Source organism: Tiliqua scincoides, chromosome 2, assembly GCF_035046505.1.
Source record: "Tiliqua scincoides isolate rTilSci1 chromosome 2, rTilSci1.hap2, whole genome shotgun sequence".
Classification (NCBI taxonomy): Eukaryota; Metazoa; Chordata; class Lepidosauria; order Squamata; family Scincidae; genus Tiliqua; species Tiliqua scincoides.
The window spans coordinates 256,191,986-256,205,396 of NC_089822.1; the positions used below are offsets into that span (position 1 = coordinate 256,191,986).

A 13,411-nucleotide genomic window follows, 5' to 3' on the forward strand; every position below is an offset into this window, starting at 1 on the left:
CTCCTGGTTTTAGAGGTAGGCTGCCTCTGATTGCCAGATGCATGGGAGGGCACCAGGACGCAGACTGTGTCTTGTTGTCTTGTCTCGAAGCATTTGATGGGCTGCTGTGATATACAGAAAGCTGGGCTAGATGGGCCTTTGGCTTGATCCAGCAGGGCTCTTCTTATATTCCTATGTTCTTATGTGCAGTGCAAGGGCAGCAGGTGAGGCAGAACTGCCGGCTCATGTTACATGGAAAAGCACCACAGCTGCTCCACCTGCTTAAACCAGAGGAAGCTCTCGTTATAGCTGAGAAAGTGGGTCTATGGAGTGTTTCCTTGGGTATAAGCACACGTCCCTGCAGCACACAGCCTGTCATTTCACAAGCAGATCCTTGCACCCACCCCTGCTCCCTCTCTCTGCAATCCTGCATTAGCCCCACCCCTGCTCCCTCTCTCTGCAATCGTCCATTAGCTGCACCCCTGCTCCCTCTCTCTGCAATCGTCCATTAGCTGCACCCTTGCTCCCTCTCTCTGCTATCGTCCATTAGCCCCATCCCTGTTCCCTCTCTCTGCAATCGTCCATTAGCCCCATCCCTGTTCCCTCTCTCTGCAATCGTCCATTAGCCCCACCCCTGCTCCCTCTCTCTGCAATCGTCCATTAGCCCCACCCCTGCTACCTCTCTCTGCAATCGTCCATTAGCCCCACCCCTGCTCCCTCTCTCTGCAATCCTCCATTAGCCCAACCCCTGCTCCCTCTCTCTGCAATCATCCATTACCTGCACCCCTACTCCCTCTCTCTGCAATCGTCCATTAGCTGCACCCCTGCTCCCTCTCTCTGCAATCCTCCATTAGCCCCACCCCTGCTCCCTCTCTCTCTGCAATCCTCCATTAGCCCCACCCCTGCTCCCTCTCTCTGCAATCGTCCATTAGCCCCACCCCTGCTCCCTCTCTCTGCAATCCTCCATTAGCACCACCACTGCTCCCTCTCTCTACAATCCTGCATTAGCCCCACCCCTGCTTCCTCTCTCTGTAATCTTCCATTAGCCCCACCCCTGCTCCCTCTCTCTACAATCCTGCATTAGCCCCACCCCTGCTCCCTCTCTCTGCAATCCTGCATTAGCCCCACCCCTGATCCCTCTCTCTGCAATCATCCATTAGCCCCACCCCTGCTCCCTCTCTCTGCAATCCTGCATTAGCCCCAACCCTGCTCCATCTCTCTGCAATCCTCCATTAGCCCCACCCCTGCTCCCTCTCTCTGCAATCCTTCATTAACCCCACCCTGCTCCCTCTCTCTGCAATCATCCATTAGCCCCATCCCTGCTCCCTCTCTCTCTGCAATACTCCATTAGCTGCAGCCCTGCTCCCTCTCTCTGCAATCATCCATTAGCCTCACCACTGCTCCCTCTCTCTGCAATCCTGCATTAGCCCCACCCCTGCTCCCTCTCTCTGCAATCCTGCATTAGCCCCACCCCTGCTCCCTCTCTCTGCAATCCTCCATTAGCCGCACCCCTGCTCCCTCTCTCTGCAATCCTCCATTAGCTGCACCCCTGCTCCCTCTCTCTGCAATCCTCCATTAGCCCCATCCCTGCTCCCTCTCTCTGCAATCCTGCATTAGCCCCACCCCTGCTCCCTCTCTCTGCAATCCTCCATTAGCCCCATCCCTGCTCCCTCTCTCTGCAATCATCCATTACCTGCACCCCTGCTCCCTCTCTCTGCAATCCTGCATTAGCCCCACCCCTGCTCCCTCTCTCTGCAATCCTCCATTAGCTGCACCCCTGCTCCCTCTCTCTGCAATCCTCCATTAGCTGCACCCCTGCTCCCTCTCTCTGCAATCCTCCATTAGCCCCATCCCTGCTCCCTCTCTCTGCAATCCTGCATTAGCCCCATCCCTGCTCCCTCTCTCTGCAATCCTCCATTAGCCCCACCCCTGCTCCCTCTCTCTGCAATCATCCATTACCTGCACCCCTGCTCCCTCTCTCTGCAATCCTGCATTAGCCCCACAGCTGCTCCCTCTCTCTGCAATCGTCCATTAGCCCCACCCCTGCTCCCTCTCTCTGCAATCCTGCATTGGCCCCACCCCTGCTCGCTCTCTCTGCAATCGTCCATTAGCTGCACCCCTGCTCCCTCTCTCTGCAATCGTCCATTAGCTGCACCCCTGCTCCCTCTCTCTGCAATCGTCCATTAGCCCCACCCCTGCTCCCTCTCTCTCTGCAATACTCCATTAGCCCCACCCCTGCTCCCTCTCTCTGCAATCGTTCATTAGCCCCACCCCTGCTCCCTCTCTCTGCAATCCTCCATTAGCACCACCACTGCTCCCTCTCTCTACAATCCTGCATTAGCCCCACCCCTGCTCCCTCTCTCTGTAATCTTCCATTAGCCCCACCCCTGCTCCCTCTCTCTACAATCCTGCATTAGCCCCACCCCTGCTCCCTCTCTCTGCAATCATCCATTAGCCCCATCCCTGCTCCCTCTCTGCAATCCTGCATTAGCCCCACCCCTGATCCCTCTCTCTGCAATCCTCCATTAGCCCCACCCCTGATCCCTCTCTCTGCAATCCTGCATTAGTCCCACCCCTGCTCCCTCTCTCTGCAATCCTGCATTAGCCCCAACCCTGCTCCATCTCTCTGCAATCCTCCATTAGCCCCACCCCTGCTCCCTCTCTCTGCAATCCTTCATTAACCCCACCCTGCTCCCTCTCTCTGCAATCATCCATTAGCCCCATCCCTGCTCCCTCTCTCTCTGCAATACTCCATTAGCTGCACCCCTGCTCCCTCTCTCTGCAATCATCCATTAGCCTCACCACTGCTCCCTCTCTCTGCAATCCTGCATTAGCCCCACCCCTGCTCCCTCTCTCTGCAATCCTCCATTAGCTGCACCCCTGCTCCCTCTCTCTGCAATCCTCCATTAGCTGCACCCCTGCTCCCTCTCTCTGCAATCCTCCATTAGCCCCATCCCTGCTCCCTCTCTCTGCAATCCTGCATTAGCCCCACCCCTGCTCCCTCTCTCTGCAATCGTCCATTAGCCCCATCCCTGCTCCCTCTCTCTGCAATCCTCCATTAGCCCCACCCCTGCTCCCTCTCTCTGCAATCATCCATTACCTGCACCCCTGCTCCCTCTCTCTGCAATCCTGCCTTAGCCCCACAGCTGCTCCCTCTCTCTGCAATCCTGCATTAGCCCCACCCCTGCTCCCTCTCTCTGCAATCATCCATTAGCCCCATCCCTGCTCCCTCTCTGCAATCCTGCATTAGCCCCACCCCTGATCCCTCTCTCTGCAATCCTCCATTAGCCCCATCCCTGCTCCCTCTCTCTGCAATCCTGCATTAGCCCCACCCCTGCTCCCTCTCTCTGCAATCCTCCATTAGCTGCACCCCTGCTCCCTCTCTCTGCAATCCTCCATTAGCCCCATCCCTGCTCCCTCTCTCTGCAATCCTGCATTAGCCCCACCCCTGCTCCCTCTCTCTGCAATCATCCATTAGCCCCATCCCTGCTCCCTCTCTCTGCAATCCTCCATTAGCCCCACCCCTGCTCCCTCTCTCTGCAATCATCCATTACCTGCACCCCTGCTCCCTCTCTCTTCAATCCTGCATTAGCCCCACAGCTGCTCCCTCTCTCTGCAATCCTGCATTAGCCCCACCCCTGCTCCCTCTCTCTGCAATCCTCCATTAGCACCACCCCTGATCCCTCTCTCTGCAATCCTGCATTAGCCCCACCCCTGCTCCCTCTCTCTGCAATCCTGCATTAGCCCCACCCCTGATCCCTCTCTCTGCAATCCTGCATTAGCCCCACCCCTGATCCCTCTCTCTGCAATCCTGCATTAGTCCCACCCCTGCTCCCTCTCTCTGCAATCCTCCATTAGCCCCATCCCTGCTTCCACAATCTTCCTTTCTGCTCTTCCATTCCTGCATCTTCAAGTCACTCTGCACTCAAATAAACATCTATCCTATTTAACCTGCAGACAGGTATCTCTTCTGGGCCTACACACGTACACAGCACAATGTTGCGATTTGTTGTTATGCATCAGATGGCAGTGGTGTAGCTAAGGGGGTGCAGGTGGTAGCAATTGCACCAGGCATCAAGCTTTGGGGGGGGGGGGCAACAAGCTGAGCTTGACACAAGTGACCAAAATTGTGAAAATCTTGGTATGTATGAACAATACCATCATGTTATATATCATTGGAAAGGTAATTTAATGCTGAATGCAGTGCAACAAACCACAATGGAATATCTGTATTCTATCAAAAGTTATGGCCAATTAACTAGAAAATGAAAACACAACTGCCTTATGGAACAAAAAGTGAATTTGCTTAACTCCAAACCGACCTGTGAGACTGATTGTTCTACGTGCCAATGAGATGTTATGATACAGCATGGAACCAATAACTTTTCATTTATTTAATTAATTAATTAAATTTGATTTTTGTCATGCGGGTGGGTGGCTACAAAACATTTCACCTCAGGTAGCAGATATATACCTTAACTATGCCACTGACTGGGGGGAGGCAGCAGAGCAAGTGGGTGGTGAGCTGCTGGGGAGAGGAAGTGGGTTCCTCCCAATTTTCACTTTTTGAAAATTCTGAGTGTGATGTCACTTCCTTTTGTGACAGCACTTCTGGAGCAACATTTTGAATTTGGCACCGGGCAACACGAACATTAGCTACGCCACTGCACTGAGGTAAAGTAGAATCCAGAAATTTCTGTTAACGACACTGACCCTTTCTGCAAAAGAAGAAGCCATTTGACTCATGTTCATTGAACGTGTTGCCCTTGAAGCCCAAAGGCAGGGTGAGTTTCCTTGCCTGGCATGCCCAGTCCCAACTGACCCTGCTGAGGGAAGGTGTAGCAAAAAAAAACCTTGTTTATTGCTGGTACCAAAGCAAGGCAGCAAGGAGGCATAGCCTCAGATCATGCCCAAAGTTCAGCTGGACGCAGCCAGTCTTTTATACTCAGCTCAAAGCAATACAGTTCAATAGGCAAAAGTTAAGAAAATTTCCATCTCTGCCTCACTCAAGTTCCCCCTTTACACCTCTTTTAGGTTGCTGCTCTTTCAAGATAACACAGACCAATGCCATTATGGGTTACAAGCCATGATGTATCTGTGCAACCTCCTGATTTGAGAAATGGGCTGTGTCAGAATGCCAGATGCGAGGGAGGGCACCAGGATGCGTGTCTCTTGTTGTCTTGTGTACTGCCTGAGACACTTGGTGGGCCACTGTGAGATACGGGAAGCTGGACTAGAGGGACCTATGGCCTGATCCAGAGGGGCTGTTCTTATGACTCTGTCTGGTCTTCAAAGACCAAGGTACTGAAGAACTGGAAGTAAAAGCACCGAGAGAAGGCATGAAGGCAAAAGGTCTGTAAGTTGGCTCCTGAGGTTATGTTATTGCTTTAACAAGGCACAGGGTGAGGGGTGGCACACAGCTTTTTGCTAACAATCATTTTAAGACCAGAGGCAGAGTCAGTAAACTGATGTTAAAATGGCGTTACTTTGGCCAGAGTTTTAGTGGGAGCCCTTTGGCTAAGACATCAAATGGAAGATTGGAATGTGAGGCATATTTTTCTTGCAGCATAGCAAGCATGCATTTCAAGGACCTCTTGCCCTTCTCCTTTGCCATTCATGAGATCAACCAGAATCCTCGGCTCCTGCCCAACGTCTCTCTGGGCTACAGCGCCTACGAGAACTATTTCAATGCAAGACTGACTTACGAGGCCATGACAGACCTGCTGTCTACTGGACAACAGAGTCTTCCAAACTGCACCTGTGGAAGGAGGAATAAACTGGTGGTGGTTCTGGAAGGGGTTGACTCTGTGATCTCTAGTCAGATTGCAGGCATGTTGAACATCTACAAAATCCCACAGGTAGGAAATACAGGTGGGTGGATATGTGTGGCTCAGACTATATCTAAATGCACTTCGTAGGTGGAGCTGAGTGATGTTTGCATAAAGAGGTTACTCAAGGTTTGGAAAGAAATCAAAGGCAACAGATGGTGGGAGAATCCACAACAAGCAGAAATCTCTTATTCAGATTTGATGTAACTCTTGTGGACGGATGGATGTTCCCAGAACTCAGTTTGTTCCTTAGTAGATGTTCATTAGTAGATGTCTGGAGGCGGTTGGGGTCTGAATGAGGTCCGATAGTTGAGGTTTAATCCAGAAAAGACAGAGGTCCTTCCTTGATGCAGGTACTGAGTCATCAGCCTGCTCTGAATGGGGTTGCATTCCCCCTGCAGGAGCAGGTGTGCAGTTTGGGTGTGCTCCTGAATTCACAGCTTTCCTGGAGAGCCAGGTGATGTGTTCCTGTGTCCAGGGATGTGTTTGCTCAGGTCCAACTGGTGTGCCAGTTGCGGCTGTACTTGAGTTGATTGGACCTGACCACAGTGGTCCGTGCCTTTGTGACTTCAAGATTGGATTCATGTAATGTGCTCTACGTGGGGCTGCCCTTGATGACAGTTCGGAAGCTGACCACGGAGAAAGTTTCATCAGCACCTTCACAGATGTGATCAGAGAGAAGGGTCTTTGTATTGCCTTCTCAAAAAGAATCCCAGCGCTGCATGTGATCAGTAGTAAACATTTCAACATGGAATGGTTCCTGATGCAGGACCAAGTCAATGTAGTTGTTTATCATGCAAACCCTCAGGCTATGTTCACTCTAGCAATGCAGATTAGAACATTTGAAATAAGGAAGCCAACTGCAGGGAAAGTTTGGATTGCAGTGACTTTGCAGGACCTCAGCTTGAGATAGTTTTACAGAGTGGCTGGCATCCGGCACTTCCACAGTTCTTTGTCTTTCTCAATTAAGGAACACAAAGGCACGGAATATGACAATTTTGACTCACTGCTGTCTGCCATCCAACAGTTTGGGAAAAAAGCATTCAATTGTTTTTATCCAAGGCCTGCATTGTCTGTGAAAAGCTGGACAAAATGCACAGAGAAAGAGAAAAGGGAGATCATGCCCCAGGATTTGACTGAAAAAATCCTGTCTCAGGACAGCCACAGTATTTACAAGACGATCCAGGCTGTGGCACAGGCCCTCCATGCTGCGTTCGCATCCAGGACACAGAATCAGAGGCCAATAGCAGGCTAATTCAGGCTGGAGCGTGAATTGACACAGTCATGGCAGGTATTTCTGTTCACAATCTCATTTCCCGCATCTTGTGGTGGTGAACTTTGGGACAGTTCTTAGGGAAATCCAGTTAGCGAGATCCCAGCAGGGGTTCCTTTTTTATCCTGAAGCAGAGCAACATATTTATTTGGACGAATTTGAAATGCCCAAAGTCCAACCCTGTGGAGGTCCATTTTAGAAGTAACCCCATTGTGTTCAATGGGGCATACTCCCAGGAAGTATCAGCTCTTCCACTGGACTGGAGTGAAATACTTTTTCTGTTTCCTAAATGTAGCTCCACCCTTTCCTGAGAACCTCCCACTTCTACAATACTTCCATGGAGGGAGTATATCTGGATGAGGAGGGCAACGTGGTGGCTGACTTTGACATTGTGAACTTTGTGGCATTCCCCAATCAGTCCATTGCTAGAGTCAAAGTTGGGAGTATCGAGAGACAGAACAACCCAAAGATCAAGTTCACCATTGAACAAAAAGCCATTTTGTGGTCCAAGGGATTTAACCAGGTAATGAAACCGAATGATTTCCCTTTATCACCTTTATCCCCTTTAATAACAAAAATCTGTTTTGTACTATACATCAGTGGCTCTCACACATTTAACACTGGGACCCACTTTTTTAGAATGAGACTTTGTCAGGAGTCTCACCAGAAGTGATGTCATGACCAGAAGTGACATCATCAAGCAGGAAAACTTTAGCGATCCTAGGCTGCAATCCTATCCACACTTACCCAGGAGTCAGTACCATTTACTATTATTGTTAAAAGAATATACATAGTAGCTTGTTAAAAGTATAGTTCTGTAACATTTCCCCAAATGCAGTCACATACCATTGCAGCATCAAGTCTAATATATTAAAAATAAAATATTGAAATGAATGGGGACCCACCTGAAATTGGATTGCGACCCACCTAGTGGGTCCCGACCCACAGTTTGAGAAACACTGCTATACGTGATCCATTTTTGTGTTGGCAACCTTCAGTCTCTAAAGACTATGGTATCGCGCTCTGAATGGTGGTTCTGGAACAGCGTCTACTGTGGCTGAAAAGGCCGATTTGGGAGTGACAATACCTTCCACACCGGGAGCAAGTGCAGTCTGTCCCTGGCCTGTCTCCCTGGCTATGGGCCTTCCTTCTTTGCCTCTTAGTCTCAGATTGTTGGCCAAGTGTCTCTTCAAAGTGGGAAAGGCCATGCTGCACAACCTGCCTCCAAGCGGGCCGCTCAGAAGCCAGGGTTTCCCACCTGTTGAGGTCCACTCCTAAGGCCTTCAGATCCCTCTTGCAGATGTCCTTGTACCGCAGCTGTGGTCTACTTGTAGGGCGCTTTCCTTCCACGAGTTCTCCATAGAGGAGATCCTTTGGGATCCGGCCACCATCCATTCTCACAACATGACTGAGCCAACGCAGGCTTCTCTGTTTCAGCAGTGCATACATGCTAGGGATTCCAGCACGTTCCAGGACTGTGTTGTTTGGACCTTTGTCCTGCCAGGTGATGCCGAGGATGCGTCGGAGGCAGTGCATGTGGAAAGCGCTCATTTTCCTCTCCTGTTGAAAGCGAAGAGTCCATGACTCGCTGCAGTACAGAAGTGTACTCAGGATGCACGCTCTGTAGACGTGGATCTTGGTATGTTCCGTCAGCTTCTTGTTGGACCAGACTCTCTTTCTGAGTCTGGAAAATGTGGTAGCTGATTCATATAATCCATTAAGTGTAGATCTCCTGTCTAATAAATTTGACTGATCTGTGATCCATAGGGGATAGGATTCCTAGCTAATAAGATGAGAATCTAAATAGCCAAGCGATATTGAGTTGAAAAGATGAGGGGAAACCAGCGGCTTAGCTAGAGGGGGTAAAAAACGCTACAAATGCAGCAAAGTTCTACGTTTTTCAGGGAGCCTCACCACAGCATGCAAGGGGCCCATTCCCCTCCCCTTAGGTGCCATTCCAGGCAGTGAGAGCGAAACAGAGGCGTCCCACCTCTTCTTCACAGCTCCCTGCATAACGTAGCGCTTTGCACCCCCTCTAGCTACACCGCTGGGGGAAACAGGCAGAATGTGATCCAGCCACACAGTCAAATCAATGCTGCTGCCTTTAAAGCAACCCCTTTTGCCCACTGAGGAAAAGCACTCCAGTCCAACCAGTGAAGGGCCAAACTACACGTGGCACAGAAATGCTGTGTAAACACGCAAAGTCTTGCACTCTTAAACCCAAACCTACTTAACTCCCTGCACAGCAATGCAGCCACACCAACAGGGCACATCCTGCAGGAGAGTTTCAAGCCACAAAGGCCGCCTCAAGGTAAGGAAGCATTTTTACCTTTGCCCCGGGTTCAGCTGTCACAGCCTCACTGGGTCTACTAGAACCTGCGCTACCTATAGAGCTGTCCGAGTGGACCTGGAAAGATGGATCAAGGCAGGGAACGGGAGAGAATTTCAGGAGCAGCACTAAGTGTTTGGCCCTCTGTATGAAATGAGTTTGACACCCCTGGTCTAGATCATTTCATCCCTCTTGGAGTGAGTTGTAGTCGTTTAAAACAATCCCATCAAAAAGGCAGTGTTAAGGTTAAAAAATAGCCCAGATAAATAAAAAAGGCACTACACCAAATCATCAGCCAAAAGGGGGCAGGTGCAGGGTGAATGTGATCAAAACAGAGTGGGGGGAGAGGAATGGGGCAGAGATCAGGGCAGGCACAAGGGTGGGTGAATGCTGGAAATGGTGCAGCGGTGCCCACCCTCTTTCTGGGGGGATAAACTGGAGGCAACAAAAGTGGAGCTGCACGGAGACCACCGGTTTGTCTGGCGGCAGCGGTGGCGCACCCCCCTCTTGAGCTGCAGCATGAGTGAGGGAATGGTTAACACAGGGAGGAGGTGGGCCAGCCTCTGTGAGGGCGAACGAGAAGGAAGGAGGGTGAGTGAGCAATGGGGGAGTGTGGGTGCCACGGCGAGTAGCAGCTGCCCCGGGAAGGGAGGGAGGACAAACCAGCCAGCCAGCCAGCAGAGCCGCACAAAGGCCACCACAGTGCCAGCACCTGCCTGCCCACAATAAACAGCCATGTGGGTGGGGGGTTGAATAGTGCGGAGGGGCAGCTTCCTGGAGCTTGGAAGTCTTCCCTTCATGGAAGTCTTGCAAAGACTTGTCCAGCATCCCCATATTCAAAGACATCTCAGCCCCAGCTCTTTACAAAGCAACTTCTTTGTTGCTTTGCAAGGGAGGCAGGAGTTGCGGGCATGTGGGGCTGTCATCCTTCTCTCACTTTCCTCAGAGTAAGCCCCTTTGACTATTATGAGGCTTACTTCGGATTCTACATGCAGAGGATTGGGCAGCCAGCCAGCCAGCCAACCAGTGGTGGTCCTGATCCAGGGATGGGGGGAGCGAGCCAGAGACTGCAGGGGTAAGGGTGGATGGGTGAGTGAGGCTGCAATCCTAGCCTCACTTTCCTGGGAGTAAGCCCCTTTGATTATTTAGGACATGCGTAGACATGCGTAGGATTGAGCACTCAGCCAGCCAGTCAGTGCTGGCCCTGATCCAGTGATGGGGCGGAGCCAGCCAGCCAGCCAGAGACTGCGGAGGTAAGGGGGAGGGGCTGCTGTGCAGAGGATGCTGTTTTGTGCAAGGGGGAAATTGTGGTGGTATGCTCTCCACTGTTGGAATTGTTAATCTGTCTCTGAGCATGTGCAGAGTGCACTTTCCTCCAGTGACTGCAAAGCCCTTTGGGGCATATGTGTGGCACAATGTTCTCATGCTCAGGCTGCCTGCCTGTGCTCAATTTGGTGATTGCGGAGCTGAGATTTGGGGAGGAGGGTAGTCTCAGGAGGAGTGGAACAAAAGCTGTAGGATATGTATTTGGGGGGAGCTGTTAGATGGAGGATGCTGTTTTGTGCTTGGGGGAAATGTGTTGGGGAATTCTCTGATCTGTTGGGGAATTTGGATGCAATAATAAATGATTATTATAATTTTATTATTCATTTATTAATTATTATTAAATTCTGTTATGGGGTGACAACATTTTATGGGCCCTGGGTGCCAAATGGTCTTCATATGCCACTGTTTGTGAGTTTGATTCACGTCTATTTTTCTTGGGTTTGCTAAATTCTTCCCAGAACCGCAACTGGTCCATGGAGTGTTAAAGGGATTGTTAGGAGAGGAGTGCAGGAGCCACACTTAGGGTAGCAGTTAATTGATGTTATAAAACTTTATGCAGCAAGAGGTATAATTGTTCTGAATAAAGCAGTGAGCTCTGTAGTCTTCCAATCTAAAATATCATCCAACTAACACTTCCTAGCAATCCATCCTAGCAATTCCCCATAAGCAGACTCACACTCTCACATGCAAATTGAGCGGCCAACCTGATTCGATGATGGTCCAATTAAAAGGCCACATGCTGGCATTTCATTGCATCCTTGTTGCTTCTTTGTGACTTGGACCTTGCTTGCTCTCCTTATAGTCCCTTTTGATGTCAGTTGAGGAAAACTGTTCCTCCCTCTCTGCTTTTGGTAGTACTTCCTCTGACTGTCCTCATGCTCATCCCCTTATCCAGCTGACCCTCACCCAGTGCCTAATCTTGCAAAGACTTGTCCAGTATCCCCATATTCAGCATCCCCATATTCAAAGACATCTCAGCCCCAGCTCTTTACAAAGCAACTTCTTTGTTGCTTTGCAACAAAGCGGTTTCTTCTTTCATATTGTTTAGAGGTCAGGTCATTGTGTTCCAAGCTGTCATCCTTTCAAGGACACAGGGCTCTCATGCGCTTTCACTGGAGCAACCTTTGGAAAGCAAATCCAGCATAACAGCTGTTGGCTCCAATCAGGCTCTAGCAGCCGATTGCCCCTTCCCTGCCTCGTGCTCCAGGGCTGAGGCTTGAGCTGCGATTGGGCGAAGCGGCTGGGGAGGCGGGACTTGAGCTCCAGCAAGGAGCGCGCGCTCTGGCTGGAGCTCAGTTTGTTCCCGGCTGGCAACAAGGATGGAAGGATCAGCAGAAGCGGCTAGGGCACCGGAGCAAAGGAGGCAAAGGAGGCTCTTGGTTGAGGCTGTAGTGCCCTGCCTCGCTGGCGTGGTGGTTCCTGCATCTGGCTTCTGGCGGGGAGGAGCAGCCAGAATCGGCTAGGGTGCCGGAGCAGCATTGGTGGCCTACCACAGGGCACCACCGCAGGGAACTGGACCCCTGTTTCGTCACCAGGACGCCTCTCCTTTGACACTTTACCAGTTCAGAGTTGTTTTCCATGCTGCCTTACAGAGGCGTGGTGTGTCACCCGGCCAGTTTGGCCTGCACTCCTTCCGGATCGGTGCCACATCTACGGCGGCTAGGCTTGGCTTCCAGGCAGGAGCCATTCAAAAGATCGGTCGTTGGCGCTCCGGTGCCTTCAAGTATTACGTGCGTTTGGCCCATTGTTAGGTGGGGCTGGATCAGCGGTTTGCGGGCTCCCTCAGCAGTAGGGGGGGCATGTTGACTGGCGCTGCCAGCCTTGGTGTTCAGTGCGGGCTCCCTCAGCGGTTGGGGGGGGCGTGTTGACTGGCATAGCCAGCCTTGGTGTTTAGTGCAGGACTGCCCGGTGGGAGTCCCAGTTCTGTTGCCTGCGGGCATCTTGTGGGTTGTTGTTACATTGGCTTATGTTCCCCCCCTTCTTGTTACAGGTCGGCGTTGGTCGGCTCCAGTGAGGGTCCTCATCTGCGGACATTTGATTATATTTTGGGCCCGGAAGAGAGCGGTGGCAAGCAGCTTCGGCTCCCAGTTGGGACTGGGGGGTCTGGCCAGTGTCACCTGGGTTGCCAGAAGGGGCATGTGCTGGGGTCAGTTCATGCCCATGCTGCTGAATTATTTAGAATGGCATCCCCCTCCCCAGGTAATTGTGGTGCATTTAGGAGAGAACGATCTGGGCCAGAGGACATCAATGTCCTTGAGGCTCCAGGCACGTAGGGAGTTCTCAATTCTCCGCAGCTGGTTCCCGGGGATGGCGATCCTCTGGTCGAATCTCCTCCCGCGGCGGGTGTGGTGTGGAGCATGTAGCGTCCGCAGGATTGATGTTACTAGGAAACGAGTCAATGATTACCTGGGGAGGATAGTGGTGGAGCAGGGCGGGGCGGTCATTCGGCACCAGGCTATTGGGTTCAAGGAGCCCGCCCTTTTCCACAGTGACGGGGTGCATCTGTCACCAGTTGGGAATGATTTATTTTTGCTTGATCTGCAGCAGGGCTTGAGAGAGTTTATCCTTGTGGGGAGCAGTGAGGACAAGTGCTAGGCTGTCTCTCCCCTGTGGCAGGGTACGTGCGGGGCTGGGTACGCAGGTACTTGGCTCGGTGTTTATCCAAGGCAGCAGTGT

The 13,411-nt window shown here is 51.5% G+C and overlaps 1 long non-coding RNA gene across 1 annotated transcript in view; it reads right to left on the minus strand.

Moving 5' to 3' along the window:
- Positions 1–11,759, minus strand: part of LOC136640659 (uncharacterized) — a 39,265-nt gene extending 27,506 nt beyond the window's left edge. The window contains exon 1 of the long non-coding RNA XR_010793817.1: positions 11,440–11,759. This is a non-coding gene — a long non-coding RNA (uncharacterized lncRNA). The remainder of the gene's footprint in view (positions 1–11,439) is intronic.
- Between the last annotated feature and the right edge of the window lie 1,652 nt (positions 11,760–13,411).